The 5,943-nt window shown below is 34.9% G+C and overlaps 1 long non-coding RNA gene across 1 annotated transcript; it reads right to left on the minus strand.

Annotated features, from left to right (window-relative positions):
• Positions 1-672: 672 nt before the first annotated feature.
• On the minus strand, positions 673-5,680 carry LOC121385729. The gene is made up of 4 exons (XR_005959573.1): positions 4,977-5,680; positions 4,511-4,648; positions 3,463-3,614; positions 673-1,702 (listed from the first exon to the last, which is right to left on the minus strand). It is a non-coding gene; the product is annotated as an uncharacterized LOC121385729 (long non-coding RNA).
• Positions 5,681-5,943: the final 263 nt, after the last annotated feature.

Genomic DNA, 5,943 nt, shown 5'->3' on the forward strand with positions numbered 1-5,943 from the left:
ATGACATAGTTATAAAGTGATTGTTAGTATGTGACAACATTATAATAGTTTCTAACATTTCTGTTTCTGTGCTCGACTGTGGAGTTTCGGCAGACTGGTAACACAATTGCTTAATAATTAAAAATACACGGTTTAACCAAACATTAAAATTTGGAGGATAACTAGTTAAGGTAACAAAGAGCAATTTATTGTAGTTGTCAACATTTTGTTTCAGACTTCACGTTTAAGTCTACAACTTTGTTGCCTGTTAGGTGACTATTACGACAAAATTATGGGTAAAATTATTTTGTATAGACCTAATTTTGCATACTAGTACCACCTCCAATACAATAGGGGTGAAATGACTCATTCTAAGGGCGAAATGACTCGGGGCGAACGGGAATAAGGGCGAAACGACTCTGGGTTGAATAGGAATAAGGGCGAAACGACCCGGATTCCTACATCGTGATAAAAATAGATTTTATGTGCGATGCCCACGAAATGAATAGCGAGGTTGCACAGGCCAGAGAATAAGTTTGGTGTTGTTGCTCAAATCGGCTGATACACTAAAACAAAGGATTAATTAGCAACATTTTCTCTAAATCCTCTTCACCTATTTCGTTAATGCGGGCATGTTTATCCATTAAATTGAATGAAACTAACACATACTCCCTAGTATGTAAGTTGAAATCCTTCTCTTTATTTCAAAGTTTATTTGACAAAAATTGATCAAGAACAAGTATTACTTTGGGGGCTGTAAACATCGCCAATATTGACCCACTCTAGTACTTTCCCAGCGGAGTGCTGGTATCACTTGGCATACCTATTACTAGACTGAATTTCGGATTTGTCAATATCATATATTAGGAATATAATTTGTATTATGCGAGTATAATACATTTTTATCCCTAATATATGATACTGAAGATATTGAAACACGAGGGTCATAATCTCTTTATCATATAATGCAACATATGTTTGTAAACCAGTTAGCCATTACTCGATATTCAAATGATGTCATTTTGGATGTCCTTACATAAAAATAAACTAGTAGCACTAGTAGTGCTTAACATTTTTTGTTTTCTGAATACTGGACAGCTTTCAGTGTAAAGTTGCTATTGAAATATTTTTGTTTGACGACTATGAAGGAACACATCAATTATGGAGTGTTACAATTATGCATGTAGTGTCACCGTAGAACGTTTGCCATGACCTCAATTAATTTACATCTAGTTTGTAAAGTTATCAAATTCTGAAAGTATGTGATCTGAAAAATATCATATATTTTAATTAAACTAGATATGCTAGCTATTATATGATAAATATATGTATCAAATAAATAATTTTGTACATTTCTTACATAAATCTTCTAGTAATTGTGAATACATTCAAATTAAAACTTAAAATGACTATAGGAAAATAGCAATAAGAATTCAAAGTGCAAATTCAAGAAATGGAAATATTTAGTTTTTGTAGTGCAATGGCGAACAAAGTCGACAATACGGGTGCTTGTCTGTTATTATTGTGCAAACAGAATGCTCACACATCAAACATCCATCACAACCCTTCCATTCCAAGCATTTTAGTTGTGGATGCAAACACAGTTTGGAGTCGCAGTTGTCTGTGTTCCTGGCAGCTAGCAGTGTCTTCATCACTCCCGATATGGAACGTGGTGCTTGCGCATGACTGTCGGGAAAACATCTTTCACAAGGCATTCAGCATTCTGTCAATAAAAATGATAGATATACATGTCGACAACTTATTGGTTCCCTTACCGATCCAACCGGAGGGGACTATAGGTTTCATCTCCCTACTTCTGTCTTTTCCACATATAGTTTTGTAGATGTTTTTTTATCACAATGTCTTGATATCTTGAGCTAGAGTTTTGTGTATAGCTTATTCTCTCATCCTCAGGTATATAGGACAGCGCTATCCCATGAAAGAAAGACATGTAAGAATTTTCTATCCTACATGGGATATCACGCGCAACATGATGGCGTTGGTAATATACGACGTCATATTAATGTGAGATGGTGACGTGAGGTCATAAGAGAAACCATCATTTTGAAAGATATCTTGTTAATTTGTAGTGTTAATTTTATTTAACACATGAAACAAACACGGCACATATGATAGTGTAGTTTTATTTATGATAAAATTGACAAATAAAAAAGTTACTTGTTCAGCCATCTGTTTGTGTAAAATAATGGTTTATTTACTGAATGAATGATTATAAAACTCCGACCCAGGTCGAAATTTCCACCACCTCGGATGTACGTTTTCTATCCCACATAACCACATATGATGGAGTTTTATAATCATTCATTTTCATTTCAACTTATTAAGTGCATATATCCAATTAAGGTTCAAGCATTTTGTGCATAGCTTTATCATGTACTGTTACATATCAAGTTTGACTTTCATGGTGATTTTCCCATTTGACAGAGTTATGGCCCTTGAAGTTAGGACATACGACAATGTTTTGGGCCCAATAATGGACATGTATTGCTTGCTTCATATTGTGGCTGTGGGGTTTTTATCATTAATAATGACTACATTACTACTAAGAAGCAAACCTTTTTACATCGGAGTATAATTTTAATTTAATTTTATGATAGTTGAAGAATGGTTGGGTTGGAGCAATTAGTTCTTAAGCTTATTTTTAATTCTTAATGTTAACATATATTCAGAATTTACAATTATAATCACATCAGTAATGTAGACAATTAATGTGACATCACAAAATGTGTTACAAATTATCACTACTTATTGCTAATACATGTGAATGAATATCCAACAATAATGCATTAAAGTTTGTTGCCTAGGGAAAATCAAATCCGGTGATGTTGAAATTACTGACCATGCATGTGAATATACCGCAGCTTTTCCCATCTAACTGCTGGCTGCAGATATATTGCACACTGTTCCACTCAACAAGACCCTCAGGGACATGTTTCTCACGCTCTGCTATGTATTCTCAGCAATTACAGTTGGTACTTGTGTTCTAACCGGAATTTTGACAGGGCAAGGAACTAGTTTAATTGTAGGACATGCATAATACAAAGAGTCTATACTTATGTAACTGGAGGCACAAATCATAATTTTCATTCATGTTACTTTTTACAGACCATTTAACCTTTAAAAAAGGTTTCTGAAACAAAATGTATTAATCATGATTGACAAAAAAGTACTGTATATAAGAGTATTGTATTAAGGCACTAAATATAAAAATAATTAGGCCATAATTAATAATTGCAGAAGTTTGGATCACAGTAACTTTCACACTTAATGATGACCCCAAGGATATATTATCAAAAGTTGAAAACACAGTACACATTTTGAGAGGTAAACAAGTTATGAATTTATCTCTTGCGCTGCTCGACAGTGATAATCAGGGGCAGACTTATGGTTACATTCAGTAATTATAAAACATTTGTAAATGTATTGCAACATTTACTTATAAGAATACTGTTAGTTACTCACATCCAGTAGTTGTAAAATCGCAAGGCTCGTTCTGGTGATTTTAACGAGTCGAGACAAGTGACTGTACATTGTTTTGGCTCCACTGCCATCAGGAACCAGTGTGCAGCAGTACATACTGGCAGCAAAATTAGATCGTATGTTGCGAACCTCACCTGGAAACATTATGCATGCAGTCACGTTCATGTAATCATTTAAAATATCATTGAATATTTTACACATTTGAAATTCTCATACAAGTGATGACAAGAAATATACAAAGTGCAACATATGGTGTACTGAACAACTAGGCAATATGGCAACAGTTACCATCAAAATGTAATCTATGCTCATTAAACAGGATCTTAAAACTATGCTTCACGCAGCAAAACTACAATTTTCTCAAAAATGACAGTGGATATATCACATTTCGGAAAATAACCCACATAATTGTGGATTTCCCACGTATCAAAGTAAACTTGTTCAATTCCAACGTGTAACTTTTAATACAACTAACTATAATCCGTCAATCCTATCCTCCAAAAATGTGGGGGGTTTTTGGTAAATAATTTCAGTTGAAAAAAGTAAGTGTTTTTAAAACTAACTAAAAAAAATACTATTTTGTTTGCAATTTAGTAAACAATCAGCTCAGAAAGAAATAACTTGTAGTAAATTATATTTGTTCTCTCCTTAACCGGACCTCAAACAATGGCTTATTTCCCTAAAGATAGCAGTCTGGTCCGAACATCCCAACAGCAAATAGGATGGCTAAAAATCTCCCAGTGAGTCCTCAACTGCCTGTTCCGGTCACTTCCTTCTTTCTCCTTTGGGGAATATGTCATTGTTTGAGGTCAGGTTAAATATTCATAAAAGAGAAAACACTCCAGAGTATGTAAAAATGCGTTCCGTGGGAAGGACTATAGATGTGAACAAAATTAAAGATATTCTTATAAGCATTGACCATCATATCAGGACTATTCTGATAAAACATTTTTTCCTTTGTGGATGCATGATTGCAAAATCATATGATCGCACTTTCATGATATTATAATTGTGCAATATTTATACATACCAATTTATAGATCCATTGACGTATGCCTTTACTCCCCTTCTCCCATTTGTCTGCCAAGAAGGATGACAAAACTAGAACCCTCTTTTTCCTGTCCCAGTTGGCCGATCTCTGGAGCTTAGCCAGGAAACTGTTGACGATCTGTTTGAAGAAATCCACATCAGTTATTTGCAACTATCAGTATTTTTTGTGATTATATTCAAATGAACCAAATAAAACATTTGAGCTTAAGAAAAATTGTTACAGAAAACTAGAATTTTAATTTTTTTAAAAAGGATTCTGAAAGTGCTCTAGTACTCCATCTGTTCCAGACGTTTTAGCAATGCCACAAGATACAGAGTTGAAACTTAATGTAAAGCTTTTTCACATAGAGTTACAGATCAAGTTTGACTTCACGGGGATTTATTCATTGTTTGACCCTTAGGAGATATGAAAATTAGTTGGACCAGTAGAGGACAATAATGCAAACCTTATCTTGTAGCCAGGCATCACCCTCTAGACACTCGAGATCTGCTGATGTAAAGTTGTTTCCCAATGAACATATGTGATTCTTTGGGTGTAGTTACAGTAACCGGCTCTTCCAGGTGACTTGGGACAGGTTAAAAACTCTGCAAGAGGCTGTCCACATGCTGGTTTGTTCGCATTAGGGCATTTAGCAGCAGCTCAACCACCCTACAACATCTATGCCCTGTGTGACGATACTTGCATTGGCAGCAGCGAAGTTTGCGAAAGTGTCCAAGAGAGGGCACTTCCATATTGTAACATAAAATGGTTCACAATACAGTGCCCAATTGATGCCACTTCACCGATGTTCTTGGGAAACTGGATGTTAAAACTTTTCATGAAACCAAGCAATGTATCAACAGTTCCATTGTTAAGACTCTTGTGGAAAAAAATCTTTGGCTGGCTGGTCCTGGTGTACTGGCTTATCAGTTTCGCATTTCTGGGTTGAAGGAGGCTTCTCAGAGGAACTGTAAAGAATAGTTTCTATTTGTTTATCATTTATGTTTTTGAGAAACTAGCTTTAAATAAGTTGGTTTCGTTACAGTAGGCCTAAACGTACTACTGACCGTTGAAGCGTATTGTGCTGGAAACTGTACAAGGATGAGGATCTAGGCTATGGCAAGTGTCTTTTTTTTTTTTTTTTTGAGTTTGGGTTATGCTCCACCGAAAAATACATTGAACAAAAATCTGTTTGGTGCAGCAGACCTCGACGTGAAAACAAATGCGGGGAGTAATTAACTAGCTTTACGTAGACTTTGTTATTATGAATAAATTCAACATATAAAACATGTCAAAATTATAAAATACAGGCAAACCTGTCCTAGTGGAGTTTTAATGTATATGCACTCATAATAAGTATCCATTCAGTCTGACAACTCCACAGTGTATCAATTAAGAAACTCTGACTGTGAAATTGCATGCAATTGGTAATC

This window comes from Gigantopelta aegis, chromosome 12 (genome assembly GCF_016097555.1).
Source record: "Gigantopelta aegis isolate Gae_Host chromosome 12, Gae_host_genome, whole genome shotgun sequence".
NCBI classification, from domain to species: Eukaryota; Metazoa; Mollusca; class Gastropoda; order Neomphalida; family Peltospiridae; genus Gigantopelta; species Gigantopelta aegis.